At 45.7% G+C, this 21,091-nt stretch overlaps 1 protein-coding gene across 9 annotated transcripts in view; it reads right to left on the reverse strand.

Annotated features, from left to right (window-relative positions):
* The window catches only part of MECOM (MDS1 and EVI1 complex locus), a 313,801-nt gene that overhangs the window by 98,874 nt on the left and 193,836 nt on the right, over positions 1–21,091 (reverse strand). The window contains exon 1 of one of the 9 annotated variants that reach the window (XM_068691600.1): positions 18,956–19,528. The exons of the other annotated variants lie outside the window; for them this stretch is intronic. The gene's annotated coding sequence lies outside the window, so the exon portion shown is untranslated. Of the gene's footprint in view, positions 1–18,955; positions 19,529–21,091 lie in introns of those variants that run through there. 9 annotated transcript variants of the gene reach the window in all.

Raw genomic sequence — 21,091 nt, forward strand, 5'->3', positions numbered from 1 at the left:
AAGAGGGAACCGGAGGAGTCTGGATTGTTTAGTTTAAGAAAACAGAAGAACCTGGCAATTCTTACCCAGCTCTGCTTCCCACCAACCTCAGTGGGAATAAAGGCTGTTGGCTTCCTGACATTGCTGGAGGTTTTGTCCCTGAACACAATGGGAGCAGAATCAGATCTTGAAGAAGAAAAACAGAATTGGACCCAGAGGAGTCAGGGCTGGGAAAGCCCCAGCACGTTCTGATTTGAATTGAGCAGGGCTATAAAAGGCCAATAAAACGCATATTGAAATATGAGCCAAAAGAAGTGCTTATCACTGAATTGGGTGGTCAAGACAATTAACTGAGTTCAAGTGGTGGATATATATAATATCCAAGTAAGTAACTCTATTTTGTTCTCTTGTGACTAAACCTGTTTGCAAAAAAAAGACTCTTGCCTACAGAAACTGGGTAATAAAGAGCCCAAGCAACTTTTTTATTCTCCCACACTTCAGATTCAAAGTTCTTTCAATAGGGTGTCAAAAGCCTGGGAATTCTTTTTCCTGCCCTTAATTTCAATGACCATCATAGCAGTGTTCTACCGTCTATATATTTATGAAGCAGAAAGTAAATTATTTTGTTCAGTGTGTCATTTTATCTCCAAGATAAATCTCAGGAGTTAACTTTTATGGAAACCAAGAGGAAGAGTCCAAGGAGGCCCGTTTAAAACCTGCAAGCACCTGAGCTCTGTTTGCCCTTTTAAAATGTCTTGAATTTGCTCAAAATCCATTTCCATCCAAAACCAAATAAAGCACCATTGGCTGGTGCTTCCGTGCTCAGAGCAATTAGAATTTAATGACTATGATGGACATTTGCATTCCTTTTTCTCCCAGTATTTAAATGAATTGGGTCTTGTTGCATGAATGAGGACACACACCTCCCACAGCCTATGTAAATATCACATTCAGGTCCTCTGCAGCAGCATTTCAGGTAGAATTGACAATTACAAGTTTTAGACAACGTGTATAAAGCCATAGTCAGAATGAGAACTGGGAAGCCAGACTAAGACCTAACGGGACTGTTGCGTAGCAGACAGAAACCAGGAGATTTAGCTCACATCCCATGGATTTCTGTGGCTGTCCTGAGGAAGAAGGTGGACACTAATTGCATGGTTATCAACAGAAAAAGGCATATGGCTTCCCGAGGCAGGAATGGCAGCAGGAGCAGGCCAAAGGTCTGGGCACACAGGGAGCAGCTGAAACTCAGATAAAATATTCTTGGTTCACTGTAAGCAGCACTATTGGCCTCTGGAAACACTGGGCACCTCTTTCATAGAAAGCAGGAGCACAGAGTGATTCAGTTAGGGAATTTTAATTACTCAAGAATATTTACTGGGAGAAGCTGAGTAAACAGATGCCCTAAGGGTTTATATTGTATCAGTATGCTGTGTTTAACTCCCCATGCCCTCTGAAGACAGCCCCAGCTCTACACAAAGCCATCCTGGGCGTGCATGTGAGGACACAGCGAAGTCTCCATCACAGAGGCCAGCATGGATGCTCGGGGCAGGCACAGACACAGCCCCACTCATGATGTGTAGCACGAGTGGTCACTCATGCACTGCACATGGGATTTCAGGTCATCCCTGCATGCTCTGAGCATCCCCAGGATGGCTGAAATCCCTGCCAGCTGGCTCGGCTCCCAGGGAACCCCCTTTTCCTAAAATTCACTGACAGAAAGTACAAATAAGTTAACGGAACTGCACCATTATTTTTCTGCAAAGCCCTGGACTATTTCAGCCACAGGTGTTGCACTAAATAAAGTAATAGAAAGTGTCTCCATTGTAACACTGGAAGCCCTGTTTCAAAAATCCCTCTGCTTTTTATTAATGGTTGGATTCCTTTCTATCAGCAGTCAAAATTGCGTTTACCTTATTTTTCAGCAAAAATATTTTGATAAGAAAAGATCCACTAAAAATTACTACTGCTTTTTGGTCAGTTTGTACTTGAATAAGCTTTCAATCTTTTCACAGAAGGGGAGAACATAAACTTGTGATTCAGAAGAGAGAGGAAACCAGGGGTTACAAAGGTTGGGAGGCCAAGTAGTATGAAACAGACCCCCTCCGTCAAGCACAAAACTTGGCAGGATAACTAGAAACAGACCAACCCTAAATCCAAGGGTTCATGAGCAGTAACATAATTAGCTGGAATAAAACTAATATTCTAGTGTTAAATTTCACCTCGACACAGAGCAGCAGTTATTAGGCAGAGACGGGTGAGAATGAGGAGAGATGTGTTTCATTTAAGAAATTTACGCCGGGCAGGAAAGCGCGCGGGGTTGTTTCCTTAAAAGCACTCGCGGATGCTCTGGGTGCGGGCTGGGCGCGTTTATCAGTCGTCTGCAGCGCCTGGCAAAGCGCAGCCCACCGAAATCCTGAAACGTTCGTTCCTGGGAAAAGAACCACAAATACATTGGAAAAAATGTTGAACAGGAAATGTTTGACCACTGTTACATCACAAGATATCAAAAGAATTTCGCATTGGCTACTTCCTTCGCTGGGGGAGGCAGGGTGTTCTCGGCTCCAAAATGAAGTGGCCCCAGAGGCCCTACCAAGACCCAAATAAAAAGCTGAGGTTTCAGCAATAGTAAACACACTTTCTATTTTCCCTAATTAGCGAACCAAGAGCAAAATCTCAAGCAAGGCACACGGCGGGTATCAGTGCTGAGAGGGCAGATAACCGGCTGGCGATCTGCGAGCACTGCTCAGGAAATTCCCCCGGCCGACGAGCCGCGGGCTTCGTGAGCAGCGTTTCGCGTGGCGGCGACTGGCCAAAGCCCACAGTCAGGTTTCCATGGGAGGCAGGAGGAGAGGCGAGGAGGGAGGCCAGGGGGAGGACACGGCTGCCCCTGGGCACGGCAGAAGCCCGTGGCAAACCTGTTGCTTTCTGGAGACGGAGCGGTGCGCGTCTGCCCCCCCCAGACACAAAGCACGACAAACTCCGGGCTGCTCGGAGCCTTGTCGCGGACTCGCCTCGGGCGAGCCACGTATGGTTTCTTTTTGAACAAGCTATCTTTTAACACTCGAAAGCGGGATGATTTCACAAAAAAGAGCGCGTCTCAGTTTTGCGAGCGGCGTCCCCCCTAGACTCTACCCAAACAAAGCTACTAATGTGTGGTCATTTTCTTGGCAGCGCGGCCGCGTGCTGATAACACCGCTGCCTGCTCTTCTCCCAGGGGCTCGCGGCTGGAAGGCTGCTCCGTACCTCATCCCCCGATGCTTCTGATGCGGGTGATCCTCCGCCTGCACGGCGCCAACCACAACATGCTACCCACCGTGAGAGAGCAGGACACAGGCTGCTCTAGTCAGGAGTTATCGTCTATCATACTGATTGACGAAACCAAGAGTGAGCAGAAAAAATAAACACGAACAGAGGCTGCAGTGTATGGGGCAGTCAGCTGGGAGTTTTAGTATTTGGCCTTGGTGATCCTACTCTCATGGTAGGTTATCTTTTCCTTGTGCTATCATTTATCATAACTTTGAGGGCCAGAGGGAGAAACAAACCTACAATTTTTCTATTGGTTACATTCATTAAACTCGTCTTTTTTTAGCACCACTTCCTTTGCCCCTAATAACAATCCCACCCCCTCAATCTGTATTCCCCGAAGAACAGTGAAATCAAATCTAAGCACAGCCCTCCCCTTTTACTCCTATTACAGCAATAGACCACTGCAAGCAATTAACCTCTGTTATTCCGCCGGAGCCGGGACTCAGCCCCGCCGCAGCCCCCTTCACCCAGGCCCCCGACATTATTTGGGCGTCGACGCTGGCTTTGTCACTAGCATCTCCTTTGCACGTAAGGGCAGCTGACTCGTGCTGGCACAACCCGCGCTCTGTATCGGCCCTGACAGCCACCATAAAGCACTCCCCGAAGTGTCAGTAACAAAGATGATTTGTATGTGGCTTGCATTCGTCCCCTCTTCTAATAGCTTTCTCATTCCAGCCCAGAAACACCGAGCAGAGAGCAGCTGCTTAAAGCTGATACAAGCATTTCTTCTCTCAGCAGGCCATTCTTGCATAACCATTTATTTTGCAGAGTTTTAAAGTGCCTGAAGGATTTAATTATGTACATAGACAACCCCTATAAACTCTATTCTAGGCTTTTTATTGACTTTTGTGCCGGGCAGCTCTTAGGCATTTCAATTAAGTGTTTTTATAAGAAAAGCGACAATATAGTAAAAGAAATATATTCTTTATAGATAGTTCCAAACAGTTTGTGCTGATTGAATAAAGTTTATTTAATCGACGAGGCTTTAGAGCATCTCATGCTACAGTTTGGAACAGACGTCCGTTCGGCCACGGCTCTGCCTAAACGGGCCTGCCAGGACCACTTAAGGACCCGGGGAAAGCGGCTTGGATCTGATTGCTTAATCCTAATAACGTGTTGTGAAACTTTAGGAGGCTACCTGGCACTGAGCGGCATGGTCGGAGCTGAAGCGGCACAGAGCCGCGAGCCGGAGCGCGGCCGTGCCTCCGTGCGGGCTATCGGACGCGGCACGGGGAGGAGAAACGCTCCCAAACGCTCCAGAAAGGCCTGCGCCGCCTCTCTCTGCTTTCTGAACTATTTACAAGGCTTATGCAAACCTGCCTTCATTACGGTGGAGGATATTTCGGTCACAGCAGGTGGCCAACAGGAGAGCAGGCCTGTTTGCGAAATATGTAATACTTTTTTCATATACTTTAACCAGAAATGTGCACCTCTACAGCTCTCCTAACTGCCCTAATTTCCCTTTCTCCTCTTAATCTGCTCTGCAAGCCATGAGCATGCATTAAAATCTACCTAAAACATTTCACCCAGAGGCAATGTAATTCCGAAACAAGCAACCAACATTTCACAGCTCTGGAGTAATAGATTAATTTGAACCTAATGTTGCCGTCGTTTACTGCTCCAAATGTTCTGGTGTAGACATAGCCCCGGGGCACAGCGCCGTGGCATGCGCGGCTCCTGGAACCAGAGCTGCAGTTGGCTTCACATCTGTGCATCACATTTGCCATGTGCCTCATTATCCTGCGCCCCACTGTGCCTACCTGTCCCAATCAGCTTCCCAGCCACAGGCTATCCAATTTTTTCCCCCAACTAAGAATCTTTGTTCTCCTTCTCACTTACTAAATTTTGGCGAGACCTCTGCACCCCAGCAGTGGGGATTCTGCGCATGTGAACCTCCGAGGTTCTCTGGGTTCTTAATTCTCCATTAGGAACAGGAAAATTACAACATTAAGTCTCCGACATGTCACTGCATAAATTGTGCCGTTTGCAGAATCTAATATAAAGTCTGTGACTAAGCACATAAGCATGTAATAAAGAACTGGGTTGTTTGTTTTGACTTTAACAAGTTCGGTCTGCATCAATTATCTGTAAGTAAAGAAAGAGTAATTTCCAATTCCAGATAAAAACCCTTGTCACAGAAAGAAAAGATTATTACATCCAAAATCAAAACCAACTGTTCCCAAAAGTTTAAAGAGCCAGCCTTTTAAAATTCATCGATACAAGAACAAAAATATATATATATTTGTGTGTTCGTATGAAAATAAAATCAACTTTTAACAGCAAAATGTGCCTGTTTAAACATTTAAAGCTCCACATTTAATTCTCTAGTTATAGCAACATGTGCAAAAAAGGCACAGCGACTTTATCTAAAGCCGCAACAGACTAAAGAAGAGAAAGTAAAACACACCCCAGGCAGGAGCAGGGAATTATCTCAAACCCCCATATCAGTGTCTGAAACCCAGCAGCTCATCCCCGCGCTGAGAGCTGACATTGCTTTTGCTCCAGCGTATGAAGCACTTAAATTCACTTTTTTACCCTCTGGACTTACTCCAGCTAGGAGAAATTAGAAATACTTTTGGTCTAACAGCACAATGTTCATCCTCTTCAGAGGGTGCAGAGGGAACTGGAGCCTAATGCGCATTATGCTCCGCTTCCTTCCAGCAGCGTGAAGAGGCCTCCATGTGGGTAAAAACCACATTTCTACCTACTTACACCCCCTTCACGCTGCAAGGGGACCTGACACGACTAAAAGCCCTACATCCAAGTACTATTAAATAGAATAAACACTTGTGGCATGACTGCATTTCTCTTCCTCTGCGATCCCGAACTTCTCGCTGCAAACTTCTCCTCGCATCGTTTTTAACAGCAAGGTTCAGCCGCCCTTGCCCAATAGCTGTCAGTTCTGCCACTGGTCTTACCTGCTGCAGTTCATGAACTATATTAGATTTCTACACGTAATTCCAACACATGCACACACTCCTAGCATGTTTCATTACATGCTTGAATTAATTTATTCTATATGGAATTTGTTACCTTTACAATAAAAAAAAAAAAAAAAGAAAAGTAACTGTTCATTATTGAGAGCAGACAGATGGAACATGTTCAATTTAAGACATCAATAAGACGGGAGGGGGGGAAATCTTATAATCTGTGTGGCACAACCTATTCCATCTGGTACTTCCAACTTGTCTGCCAAGACTTTTTTCCTATATAAAAGTGAACATTTCTCTTTAGAGCAAACGGAACATTCTTGAGCATTAAGACTCTATATCTGATTTATGGGTAACAAGCAACAACACACACTTAACATACAATATTTTGAAAGCGTAATCTGTTTCATAAGGTAAAGGTTCTGGGCTTGACCTAGGAGAAAACAAGACAAAACAAAACAAAAAACATTAAAAACCACAAACTCCAGGAAATTGTGTTTATCTGAAAATGTTATCTAGGCAGTCAGAACAGAAGCTGCAGCTTTTGCTTTAATGAACCATGAAAGTGATTCAGCAAACTGTTTTGGTCTCTTAAAAACAAATATTAAGCAACATCAATACTAAATTATAAAATAAAAAATGTTAGCAATCTCTCAACAGGAAGAAAGAACTTTTTAGCACATGCCCACTGACATCCAGCATCCAGAAGATAATGCCAAAATCAATTTTAACTGTTCGATTAAAGGCTATTCAATTAACTGCAATTTATTCCCAATGACTGTTAAGGGAATGGAGTTAAAGGAATATTTATTTATCTATTTATTTATTTTTGTAATTCCAAGAGAAATCAAATAGTTGTGTGTTTGTTTGTTTGTTTTCTGGTGACTTTATTGACAGAGCACTAAATGCACATTTGCCATAGACTTGATTTCCACCCTTGAAGCGTGTCCCCTAATTCCTGCGGTGCTCTGCATTATGCTTCCTCCTTACATGAAAGCCGTTGCATCACTCCTGTTGACCAGCATGCTGGCCCTTGGCCCCAGCCATAACACTGGGCCACAAACACCCAGTTCTGGCTACCTGCCTAAAAAGTTGTTTCAAAGAAAGTTGTTTCAAACCAGAAATGAGGAGGAATTCCATCACCCACCAAACACTGAGGAGGAATGCAATCATCCACCGAACCCTGGTAGGCACCGAGGAACACATTAATTTGTTATAATGATGTACTAGGTTCATGTTTTCCTTTTAAGTCTTAGGAGTGATTAGGTGGATTCTGCTCCACAGCCCCAGGAACAGACGGTCCTGCAGGAGGACTGGTGGGTCTCCTGTGGTTGGGAAGGTAAAATAGTGAGTGTCTGCTGGGCATGTCCGATTTCTGCCTATCACCCACTGCATCTCTAGTACAGAAAGGAAAATATCATAGTTTTATGGGATTTAGTTGTAAGTGTGCAATATTTGCTTTCTCCGCATGCCACTGCTTATTTGTGTCCTTAACAGAGAAGGCTCGTGCAGACCGCTCGGTCCCTGGGCCTGGGCCATGCAGGAAGGCCCCAGTGCAGTCGGAGGGCAAAGCCAGCCCTAAATGCACAGCACCAGAAGGGCTGTGGTGACTGCTGCGGGGTCAGGGAGGGTCTGCACACACACAGAGGAGCTCAGCCCATGGGGGCTGAGTGGGGTTTGGCCGGGCATCTGCTGGGGCAGGGTGCCTGGGGAAGCACTGAGCCCTCCTGGCCTGGGTTCCTCACCCCGCACCTCCCGGCTGCACGGGAGGAGGTGAGAAGGCTAAAGGACTATAAATATCTAAACATAACGATGTTTGGATAGTTATATATTCATATATTTAATATATCTACACATATTTGTTATGCATTTATTACGGTCACTGCTGTTAGTGTTATTTTGGTCACACTCTTGCTTCCCCCTCCCAACTTTCTCTCAGAGCCGACCCTCGGGACGAAAGCACCACGGGGCCTTTTCCCCGTCCTGTGCTGAGGTGACAGCGGTCAGGAAGCCCAGGAAGCCATCTGCTCCCCCATCCTCGCCGCCGGCCCCGCGGCCTGCCAGCACAGGGAGGAGGGGGCCGGGCGCCCCGCAGCCCCCTCCCCTGGGTCAGGGCATGCCGGGAGGGGAAATCAGCTACAGAGCAGACAATTTTCAGCTTGACTGGTTTTACTTTCTCTACGAGGCCTCACGAAAACAAACTGACAAAACAAAGGACACAAAATTAATGACCCATGAGTTCTGTCAATTGACTCTTAGTAACAGTGGCTAGTTCACCTTAATTTTTTTTCCTTTTTTTTTTTTTTTTTTTTTTTCACTTTGAGCAAGTAGCCGTGGGCTGCGGTTAAGGTTCATTTAAAAATTCTTCAAAGGCATCGCTTGGTTTTCATTAATTTGTTAGCTGTAGTTTCTGCTGCTAACAAACAATGCAGAAGAGTTTATTCCAATTAAAAAAAAAAAAAAAAAAAAAGGAAAGAAAAAAACAAACACAAACCCTCTTAGCCACTGCACGTGCTTTTCCGGTAATGTCCATAAATAATGACATGTATATTGGGGGGAAGGACAAGCTACTCAGGGTTTCATCATCTCTTAAAAACAGTTTACCCTCTTGATTTCCTTTTCAAACACCATTATTTATAAGGCTGAACTTTCCCTTGACAGCTCAGTAGCAAGCTACATCACTACCAACATTTTATTATTAAGCAACCACATTCATTCCTGGGACATTTTTACCCGTGTTTTAGGCAGAGGTGAGTTTCAAGCCCTAACCAACACCACTTCCAAAGCACAAATACTGAGGGCTGTCTTGCAGGGTACTGTGTTTCCCAAGCCCTTTCCCAGCTCCTGACACCCGGTGAAAGCTGCTCGCCACCCCAGCTGCCAGCAGCCAAGTCCTTTCGCCCCGCATAGCTAAAGCACTGCACCACTTTTTAAATATTTACCCCATTATATAAATGTCCATTGAAGGGCACTTACATAAATGATAAGCGCTTACAGCAAACACTTTTAGAGACCAGGATCTGTGGTATGCAGAGGAGATAAGGCTGTTTCCTGCAAATCCTTATTCACAGAATTAGTCCTTAATCAGGCAAATAGACTCCCTGATACCAATGGGATTTCTCATGTGAGCAAGGATAGCAGGATTGGGCTCTTAATGTGGCATTTTAAAAATTCAGCTCTGTTCCCACTGAAACCCGTGAGACCTGATGTTGATTTTGGTGGGAGCAAAAGCATCCCGGTGCATGTTTTCTATCCAGCAATGTTCATCTTGTACAACCCAGCACCCACCCCTCTAAATATCCAGTAAGAGCCTGCAGTTCCACATGTGTGTAAATCAGCCCCGTTACTCATTACTGTTTAAAAACAAATACTTTTTTTTTTTTTAATTTCTCAGTGGCAATACATAGACAAAATTATTAACAGGATATATATTCAACATAGCAAAGAGAATTCAATCAAGGAAAATAGAGTGTGAGGATGTTTCTTGCCATGGAAGGAAACCTCGTGAAAGAAAACAACACATTGAACATTATCACCAGGAAGCTGGGGTTTAGGTACCCAGTGTGCAAAAGCCCAAATGCCATGAGCCCTTTGGATTGCTGCCTGCAGTTCAGCCCTGCTCAGCTCAACAGCAACCCAGGGAGAGACACATGGATCCATTAATCCCATGCAGTAGGTCAGGATCCTGCAGGTGACAGCCAGCAGTGGAGTCCCCTGGCTGAGCATCGGCAGCCCTGGCTCTGTCCCCTACACTTCCAGTGACACTGGTGTGCCAAAGGGATGCGAAAAGCAGGATTTCTAAAAGTCTCTTTCCAGACAGCCGAATTCGCTAACTGCCATCTGTAAACTTCCTAGAAAGTTGCAAAATATTACAGCGCTGCTCATTTTGTGCCACTTTTAGTGCTGCTTGTCAGCGTTTCCATTACAAGCCTCTTTAAAGGCTTTATAATGCAGCCACAAAAAGCCACTTCAGCCTGAAAGCTGGCATGTGGCTTCCCAGCCTGGGAGCAAGCGACTTTGTCAAACCAAACAAAATGGGGTTTATCTGCCTCTCTGAGCTATCAAACGAGAACCTGGGAGGCTGGAAAAATTAGCAGGAGCTTCCACCTGCACGGCTGTGCACATGCCTGTCCTCTTTTACACAGCCTTCACAGAGAAGCTATAAACTGTTAAAGAAATATTTTTTTTAAATTCAAATTACATGCACGCACATATGTGATCCCCCTGGCTATTTCAGATGAATCGGGGAAAATTTGCCAACGTTTCTCAGTTAGGGACTCAGCTGTTGGTGACAGTTACAGGGAAAAAAAAAAAAAAAAAGCCAGAAAACCTTTCAGAAGTCCTTTTTTACAGCCCAGCTGGTTCAGCCAAGTTCTGTGACTCACAGGGTGGTGGTAGCCAACACTGATCAGCTCAACAAATAAACAATAATGCCCGAGAGCTTCCTTACGTCTGCACATCCCAACGCACTTGAGAAAGGGGAGCATCCCTCAGCAGCCACAAGATAAGGTCCCTTGGGGCTGCTCTGCCCTCTGCTCTGTAGGAAGAGAGGAGAGGCAGGAGCAGGACCCTCTGCCCAAGGCACATTCCTTGGCATCTGCTGCTGGCAGGGCTCTGGGGTGTGTGAGCAAGGACGGTGAGAGGAAGGCAACCACCAGGAAGGAAAAGCCAGGCATGTCTTTGTTAAAAAACACCCACAGGTTCACAGAAAGTCAGACTTGAGAGCTGCCCTGGCAAGCTGCAGTCCCCATGTGTGCCCGCTGCAGCCCCAGGCAGGCAGGGCTCAGCTTTGCATGGAGGTGGCCAGGGGAATTTTTTTCTTTCCTTATTTTTTTTTTTCCTTTTCCAGTTGGAAAGTCACCTGCTTGAGCCAGAGTTGTCAGTAAACCACACACCGTGAGACATCCGCAGGGCTAACAAATAGTTTCTTCCACAGCAAGACAGGTTTTTTATTAAACAGCGCTGAGCAGGAGCCGAGATGCTGTGTGTAGGAATGCAGAGGCCAAGAGCAGTAACATATTACAGAAAAACTGTAAAAGAAGACCTGGACATTACCACTACAGAGAACGCTATTTTGATACTGGCCATTTAAAAATGGCTTTAGCAGAATACTTGCAATTAAAAGGGTTTTGCACATCAAAGGCTGCACGCTACGAAAGCACTGATGCATCTGCTACTTCTTCTCATCTGTCTACAGTACTCGTAGGATGAATGGACACACACAGCAGCCACCAAAATAACGTGATATTGGTTTAAATGATCACTGGATTAGGCCTTATGGTCTCCATTCAGCAGAGCATTTAAGCATATGTTTAAGGTTAAATACATACTTTTCATGCTTAACTCTACAGGGATAAGCTTAAGCATATGCATCAATTTAAGCAGATACTTAAGAGCTCCGCAAAATCAGGACGGACATGCCGAGACACATGTTAAGTGTGCGGCGTTATTTAACTGTTGCCTCGTGCAAATTCTCCGGTGGCTACACCGAATTACGGCAAGTGCAGCATCCTGCGGGCGGCCCCGACCGGGCTCGGTGCGTTCACCCCGTGGCAGCAGCAGGCAGGGGCAGGGGGCTGGTGGCGTGGGGCAGGTGCTCACCTTCCAATTTCCCTCTAAACTTCACGTCATGCTGTTTTCAGTGATGCAAGAGGATGTAAAAAACAATCACCAATCGCGTTACTCAAGGACTTTTTTTTCTTGTTGGTTTTTCTTTTGGTCTTTGTGTGTGTGTGTGTGTCTAAAGTACAAAATTCCTGATGGTGGAATTTGGTAAATTCTGAATAGTCAGCCTGGAGTATTTCTAGGCTTGCATGAAATAAAGTTTTTGGAGAATGCTGAGACTTATCTAGTTTCACCAGATTATTTTAGAACTCGAATCAAACCAATATAAATAATGGGTAGAGTTACTAACCTGCAGGGAATGTCATCACAAATTTCCTGGAGTTTTCCATGTAACTATAAGCATGACTGGTCTATTTACTGAAAGTAGTATATACTGTCTAATGTTCACTGAAAACTCGTGTAACTAATGCAATATGATAACCACTAGGGTGCTACTGTGACGTAAAGGATATATTACAATTTTATCCAATTCAAACAGGGAAAAAAATGTTTTTAATCGTCCTGCCCTCTAAACAAATACTTTGTCTGTTCCACTGAACTTGAAATTCAAGGTTACGTATAAGTCATCCCGCAATAAAAATAATGTTGTGAAATAAACAGCACCGCGCTGCAATATGATTTGAATCTTCAATTTTTGAAAATATTTATGTCAGGCGAGTACGCTGTGCACGCGGGGGTTGTTTATGGTTCTTGTAAGGCCGTAGCCGTGCATCGTGCAGTTACGTGCAGGAGCTCCATGACAAGCACATAGATCCCAGCACCGGGGCTGGCTGCGGCAGGAGAGAGAGGTGCCACGGGGGCGATGGGTCTCGCTTGGCCGAGAGCAGCTGGCACTCCAGGGAGGGTGTCTCTGGAAAGACCCCTCTACTAATTGCCTTTTAATGGGGTCTCCCACTTCAATGGCAATTTTCTAGGTCCCCTTGTAGCTCAATTCACATCAGAGAACTCATTATTCAACTTCTCTTGTTGGAAAACACTTCTGCCAACCAATGGTTGCTCCAGTTTCTGCTCACCACGCTTCTCCAGCACGTGATACGATGCCCTGCTGCTGCCAAGGTCCAGCACCTCCCTTTGATTATGTTCTTTTGTGAGCCACCCCATAACAAAACACCTGCAGAGCCAATGCACCCTCCAGTTGAATCTCTTTGTCATTCAGGATTGTGGGAGCCTGGGAGGACCCAAACCAGCAGGGAGGACTGCTGCTATCACCGTGCTGAAAAACACACCCAGGGCAAGGGAGATGTTCGCTGTGGCCATGTCATCATCCACTTCTTACTTTCTACAAGTATGGAAGAGTTGGTGAAGAAAACCAGGAAAGTGACATAGTGAAGGGGCATCTTGGAGCAGATACATGACCTCTCCGTGTAGGTACACGAGGGATGATCACCCTTCACCAGATGTTTTCCTGAATGCCCAGGAGAGCATCAAACAGCACAAAAATTACACATATTCATTCACTGGGACATAAAGGCAGCATCCTTCACCGCCATTCTGCTTCTGGTGGCCATCAGCCACCAAAATCAACATCGTGCCAAGCAACGCCTGGTGCATCGAGTGGCACTTGTGGACACATCTGACACTGAGCAACTGGCCCAAGGGGCTTCTGCTCGGGCAGGATTGTATTTCCCTGCTCCTGACTGCCTGGCAGGGTTTGTGGACGTACATCTGCAGCAACATCTCAGGCAGGGGGCAGCTTCAGGCTGCGAAGGGTCGGTCCAGGGCACGCTTTCTCCCGCAGCTCACAAAGCAACACGCCAAGCCAAAACCTGAAGATTTACTACCAGAAGCCCTCATCAGAATATACTATGTATCTCATAAAATAAACATGGTAATGAAAACCGTTTTTACCGTAGCCCTCAAACCTATGAGCATTAGCAGCTGCTTTCTGTAAAGCCTGTGTTGATATTAGGGGCAGATAGACATCAGCCTGGGAGATGCTGGGCTCGGCTCTTTCGGGGTTAACCCATCCCTAATGGAATTTGGCCAGGCTTTGTAACCCCGCGCAGATAATTGATGTGTACATACAAGTCAGAAGTTCTAAATAACTGGCTTTGAAACCCAAATCTGACTTTTAATGAGATGCCCCTTTCTCATAAACAAAATCAGACTGTCGTGTGCTTGCTTTAGAAATTGGGCTAATCTTTGACAGGCTGTTCTCATTTTCCAGTTACCCACTAGGGAACATGCACTGGCACTCTGGCAAATAATTCCTGGCTCTCCTCTTGGTTGCGAATAGTGTTATTGTTCTTGGTTAAATCTGTGAAAATTATCCCTCCGCTTCTCACTGCTGGCTGCCTGCTAGAGCATCCTGCGGGGCTCGGGGTCTGCCTTCTTTATCGGGCTCCACACGCTGCTTTAGCTGAAGGCTACAGGCAGGGCAGAGCACGGTGCCGTTCAGGGGGCTGCAAACTATCTGCATCCACATACGGTGGCAAAAGCCCCACCAGAACCTGCTTTTTGAGCTCCCCTGTATCTGTGCAAACAGATTTGCCTGTGAAAATCCGTGAAGGCAGCGGCTGGGTGAACCCACGGCCGCGGACAGGTCCTGGCAGGCTTTTTTGGCTATCTTTTCCCCGATTGTATCTGGCTGATTTGGAACAGGTGAAACATTTCACGCTGCAACGGGAGGCTGATGAGTGAGAGGACAAAACCAAAAGGTGCATAAGCGCATGATTGATTTAAACCAGCACAGGAGAAAGGGGAGGAGCTGCACAGTTTTGTTCTCGCCTCTGTTCAAACTTCTGCATCAAGAGCAAACAGAGGTGGTGCTTTTCATCATGACTTCACTTTCTTTTTCACAGCACACCTTTGCTCAGGACACAGACAATAGTATTTGGCACAGATATCTTTTAAATTTACCTTAAAAAGAGTCACGGCAGAATTGGTGAACTCTAAGGGCAGGAAAGGTCTTTGATTTTGGACAGTAGCCAACAAGCTGAGCCTTCACTGCTGCCTGGGTAACATCTGGAGATGCTCTAAAATAAAGGCAGTGACCAGCAAAGGCAAAACTGAGGTCACCGGTGCTGGTACCTGGTTTCAGCACTGCTCTCTCCCATGTGGCATCCTAAAGCTCCAGGGACAAAGGAGCAATGCTAGCAATCTCATATCAGTCACAGCTGAAATCAAATGATGTTTATGGATTGGCATAAGCTGCTCCTTAGTTCTGGACTCATTGGAGATTTATCCAGACTTCACCCAGTGCTCCTGAGCACCAGATTTGGTATTCAGGGAAACGTGAAACAGGAAAATGAAGAGAAAGCAAAAAGAAAGGGGGAAAATATCAATCCTGAATGCAAAGCGGAAAAGAAACTTTAACCTGTTGGCTAAATATCCAAAGCAGCCATAGGTGTAAAGTCATCCCTAGAATGCCAAAACTCATTCAGAATCTGTCTGAATATTTCTTACACCTGGTTAACTACTGGAAGCAGAAGGAAAGAGGCTGCTGGGAGTTGTAGTCACGGTTGGAAATCAATGGCATGGGATGCTCCCTAGTGCACCAGGGATGCCAGAGACATGCAAGTAGAACAAGGATGGAAAAAAGCATCAGTAGGAAGAGTTCATAGGGTAGGGCATGTCTGCACCATCCACCCACTGCTGCTTTCATTGTTTTCTGTGATTATACTCTGTCATGTCCGCAGTGCCCAGCAAAGACACTCCTCCAAGCCATGCACTGGCATGGAAGTACTGGGAGAAATGTTTTCCAAATGCGGATGAGCAGCCCCTGGGGCGATCTCCATCCCTGGAGGTACTACAGCCTTGGGCAGGCAAGGCCCTGAGCGATGCTTCCCTGCCTGGGGGAGGTTTGCCCCAAAGGGGTCCCTTTCGTCTTGGCATCAGCATGATGCCATGACTGCAACGCGGGGTCTGTGGTGTTGGGAGCAGCGGTGTCCTTGGTCCTCAAAGTACTGGGTAATGCAAATGGGAATTCTGGGGACAGAGAAGCAGCTCTGTGCAAACTGAAATGACTGAAAAGCTCAGTGCTTGATATTACCTTGCTGAGCATCCTGGGCAGTGAGCTACGCCCAAAGCGAGAACAGGATTGCTACCAAAGCCTTGGCGTCACACACGCTTATGCCAAAAAAAAAAAAAAAAAAAAGACCTTGACTTGAAATGGTCTACATTAGACTATATGTTAATATATATGGGAAAAAAAAATATTAAAATAGCAAATTGATTTAAAATAGAAATAAAAGATTCAATACACTTTATATTCGTAGACACCCAGTGCTACAGGTCTCACCGCAGATAAACGGATCCACACAGACACACGTGCACACACATTTACATCATGGGGGTCCTGACGTGCCACACAATCTTATGGTTTTTTTTCAGTCCAAATGAATTAGAAGAATTAATTGAACAAATCAAACTAAACTTAGTCACAGCAGTGCTCACAGCCTAGAAAGCTTCATAAATCTGATGAATGATGGGATGATGGCAAATACACCCTCATTACCATGCTAAACTCAGTTTGCTAAATAAATTAGTCATGTCGTCAATGTCGTCACCGCATTCCTCGGCCGCGGCGCAGCCGCCGTCACTCTCCCTTTCGCTGCCCCAATAAGACCTGCCAGCTTCAAAGGGGCGCGGGGGAATTAATGACTCAATGTTTGCGGAGTGCCTTGAGATGCCCCAGATGAAAGGTGTTTTGTAATCCCCTCCCGGCTCGCCCGGCCCGTGTCGGCTAAGAAGAGCAAGGAGCCGGCGGTGCTGCAGCTGGAGGGGGGTTTCTCGTGGCCTCGGCTCCTCGAGGTGACCACACAGCTGGGGGTGAGGGACGACCCCGCACACACCAGCAGGAGCCGGGGTCAAACATTAACCGGGATGCAGGATGCTGTGCACCTGGGCTGGCCACTGCACCAAGTTTGCTCCCCTGACACACACACTTCAGCATCTGGGAGATGCTCACGGGCTTGGTGGCGGACTCTGCAGATGAGGTCCTCAATGGGACCACAGATCTGGCCCATCTTGCCACCAAACCTGACACTCATTTCTCCCCTCGCTATTCAGATGCACAATTTTCCCCCAAACTGCAGAAGGTATCTTGGTTTTAGCACAAAAAATACTAGATTTTTTCCCTTTTCTTTCTCTGCTGAGAGTTTTTTTTCCATTTCTGGACAGCAGAGAGACATGGGGCTGTAACATCCCCCTGTAGCTGAGCATCCCGTTCCCTGCCAGCAGGGACAGGCAGCCCGTGCTCGTGTCACGGTCCCGCACGTCGCCCCATCCCCAGTCATGTCCTCCAGAGGTCCTGCCAATGCCTCCGAGCAACAGCTGACAGCGATGCCCCGATTCTTCAAATGCTTTAAAGGAAGACTAATGGGAAAATAATTCAAAGCAGCTATTGGTATTAATCTTCCCCTTCTCGAGTAACTGCCAAATTTCCAGCCAAATAGTTGGAGTTTCCTCTCTCAACAGTTTGAGAAAGGGGAAAAAATAAAAGTTTAATTATTTCTTAAGAAACTTTGAATAGAACAAGCTGGGACATCTTTGGCCCATGCTCTGTCAAAAATCCCAAGCAGTGTTCCAGGAAGCTGCTTTGTAGAAGCAAAAAAACAAGGAGCTGTCTCGGCTCGCCATGTGCATATCTCACTGGCTTCAGGGGAAGGTGCTCTGCTGCTGAACTTCTCTTCTAGGTGTAAATTGAACAAAACCATCCCTGAGGATGTACCTGTAAGCGCCGGGATTCACCTGTGCACTCCGCCACATTTGTATTCCTCGGTGCAATTTTCAGCCGTACATTTTAGAGGGGAAGGCATTACTCAGCCGGCTTTATTTTAATATGAATGAGGGTTACTGTAAGAGGGAACCTTGTTTTTACTATTGGCCCTGAAAACTACAAGCCAGCAGATGGCAGTTTAAACCACACTCAGTCAAAACAACATCATATTTTAGCCAGGGCCATTATTGTCATATAATTCCAACACATATATTTGAAGATTTGACTCTGAGGATGGCAACAAGACTGAGAAGTCTGGCAGGGAATACTGGCAGGACGATTCCCTCCTGCTGCAAGAAGTGTGCGTGCGTGCAGGCTGCCTCCTCGGTAAGTCCTGCCAGGCTGCAGGGTTCTTGTTCTCCGACTGGTGTGAGCAGAGAGAGGCTGGGAGTGCTGGAGGTGTGTGGTTTTATTTGAGTGTGCATGTGGGTGCAGGACAGTGCTGTCCATGTCTTCTCCATCTCATGCTACTTACTGCACCTCTGTATTTTTGGCTGGGCTGCCAGCATTGTGCCTGGACGCATATGGGACTGCGGGTGCCTAGCGAGCCAGTAGCGGGCTGTAGAGTGCTTTATCAATGTCCACGTTATATATTCTTTAGAGGAGAGAAGGTGCTATCCTATAAATGGGGTCTGCAGAAGGCCCTAAAAATGCCCAGACTTTTGTCTCATCTTCTTTTCCCTGGTACATCACCGAATCTCCTTCAACCAAGAGGGCAGCTCTACCAGCACTCTGTGATGAGGCTGTCATCACCCGATTTGCCCAGTTCCCACTTTTTAACTACGGATAGAAAATAGGGAAAAAGGGGTTTAAAAGCCTGAGCCAGAGCATCCCTGTTTGCCCTCAGGTTTCGGTGGGTGCAGGAGGGAGCAGCCCGCAGCCTGCCAGCACATTCCTGGATGATAAACCTTTGATATGCCTTACACTTCAGTGCCCCGAAAATGCAACTTTCCACATTTATGAATACAAACAAGGCTATTATCTCTACCTTTCTAATATTTAACTAATCTAAACACTCAGGTAAAATGTTATCTGAAATGGTACTTCTATAAATGCATTAACTTTGTCTTCCTTTGACTTTTAAGATATCTTTCCTTACTAATACATCTGAAAAGGTTGTTTGGAAAGCCTTCGTAAAGTGGCAGAGCAAACAGATGAAGGGCGTTCTTTAGTAATTCTTTATTATTAGCTTTCCAATGATGCTATCTTCTTGTACTTTTCTTAACGAGAAAATAAATAGAATTTGTCTCACACACAGCTGTGTTTTTCTTTAGCTAAGGAATGCACAAAAGGAAATTTAAAAATCATGCATTATCAGTGAACAAGCTACTTAAAGTAAATAGATTCCAGCCAACTTGCTTCTAAAAGATTAAAGGTTAATGATGGAACTTACCTTGCCCAACAGATTTATGAATAATCAAAGCCTAGGAAAGGTACGTCCAGTTTTCAGGTATTCCCTACCCAGCAAACGTGGAGTGGACACACGTCCTCCCTCAGCCCAGCAGCCACCTTTTCTACCACTTCGGTCAGTGCTGTTTACTGATTAATTGGCATTTCAAAAACATTCATTGAAATACTTAATTGACCCCGGCTAAATCTTTTAAGCAATTCGGTGACTGATGGATGTTAGTTTAAACAGATGGTGTGATCCCAAAGATCCTTATTGTCCCGAGGATTGTGTCACAAAGCCCTGCGCTCAGGACCAGCGCAGGATGTTCGTCCCCTTCCAGTAGTTCTAACTTATCGGTGCTTTTATGCTAAATAAATATATCTGGATTTGCTAAGTAACCCATAAAACAATTACCTAGCTCTGAATTATGTCTGAGAAGCTCTAAGACAGCCGATCAGAAGTAGCATGAGCTTCCTCAAGTTAATTTGCAACCCTCCTCTGAGACAGGCAGCACCCGATCTCCCCAGGTGCCCCGGAGACCCACAGCTGTCGGCCCCACGAGACCAGGCACGAGCAAATCACGCCGGCTGCCTCGCCGTACCTGGCCCGTGCTAAGAGAGATAAAGCCCTTGTGCTTTTGCCTGCCCTTTATTCCTTTCGTTTCTTCTTATACAAAACCTATATTTAAAAAAAAAAAAAAAGTGTTGATCTCAACTCATCTCCCGCTGGAACACCAGCCACCTTTGGGACGCGAATTTTAATCCCTTAACAGCTCAGAGTCAGCACACGTTGGTGTGGAGACATTGCTGGCATTATTTATATTGTTTATTTATGAAATCTATTTTAATTCCTGTTTCTCTGTTTAGAAGCCTAGAGCCATTGAAGGCTTAATGCCTTGGTATGCCATTCATGGTCAAATGAATATTTTAACTCCACTCTTTAATGATCATTATAGATTTTTAAAGCCTGGCCCATATATCCTGGCTCTCCCTTTGAATGTATATTTTAATGACATTAGGGAGAGCTGTAAGCAGAGCGAAGGTGGAGTTGAGTCCTTCATGAAAGAACCTAATGTGTGACCTAATTGTGCCATCAGGTCAGGGAAGCATTTTCCCTTATTGGAAGTTCAACTCACCTGAATCTTCAATATCTCTCTCTGTCCCCTCCTCTGCTCCCTACCCAGATAAAAACAAAACTATTTCTACCTCTCCACCCTTCCGCCCCGATGAGAAAGTAAATAACATGATACAAGACATCAATTCCTTTTAACACAGAAGTACATGACTCACTCGTTTATCTCTGCACTAAAACCACACAATGCCATAAAACCTCTCTGAAAACATCTCAAAGACCTACCGAGGACCACCAGTATCCAAATTTTTGATTAAGTGAGGAGCTTGGGAAGGGAGGCAGATGAGAACCTGAGGATATAGCATGAATGGGGGCAGGCTGGGCTGTTTGATAGCAGGATCTTAGCTAACTGGTAAATCCCAAAGAATTTCTACTCTTAACTGCACATTCCCCTATCAGCGCCATGGGAAGAAAAATCCATTAGGGTATTCATTTTCTGCAATGTAGGTAGTGCTACTGAAACACTGTTGGTAAGTGTAATAGCATCATGATGTATACACTATTTAAAAAATGCTTGTATTTAATTGCAGATGCAAGTGCCTTCCACAGATTATATCACCCTAGGATACAACCCGAGCCCTGCCTGTCACACCAGCTGGGCTCTGAGGTCCCACACTGTGGGAGAACACCAAATCACTTCTGTCACACAACATTGCTCCACTGCAATTTGCCCTCCAGCCACTCCAAAGCCTTGTCCTTGTATAAACCGCGGTGGTGTCGGTGTGCAGGAGCCATGGAAAAACTTTCAGCACTGTACCGCTGGGGGTTTGATTGCTGCAGCTCAGGGAGCAAAACCCTCGAGAGGCCACCGGATCTCACCTGGATTCACACGCAAACCCACCTGGCTTTGATTTGGAACTATAAATCAGGGCAGGTTTTACTGGAAACCGAGCCTAGGTTTGTGTAAAAAGCTTGCAAACCTCAACCTAGCTTTCAACAGGCAGCATTTTCCATCTGACTTTGGGTTTCCTGACAAATATTTTGCAGGGCTCTGGTTTGTGATTCATT

Source organism: Anas acuta, chromosome 9 (assembly GCF_963932015.1).
Source record: "Anas acuta chromosome 9, bAnaAcu1.1, whole genome shotgun sequence".
NCBI classification, from domain to species: Eukaryota; Metazoa; Chordata; class Aves; order Anseriformes; family Anatidae; genus Anas; species Anas acuta.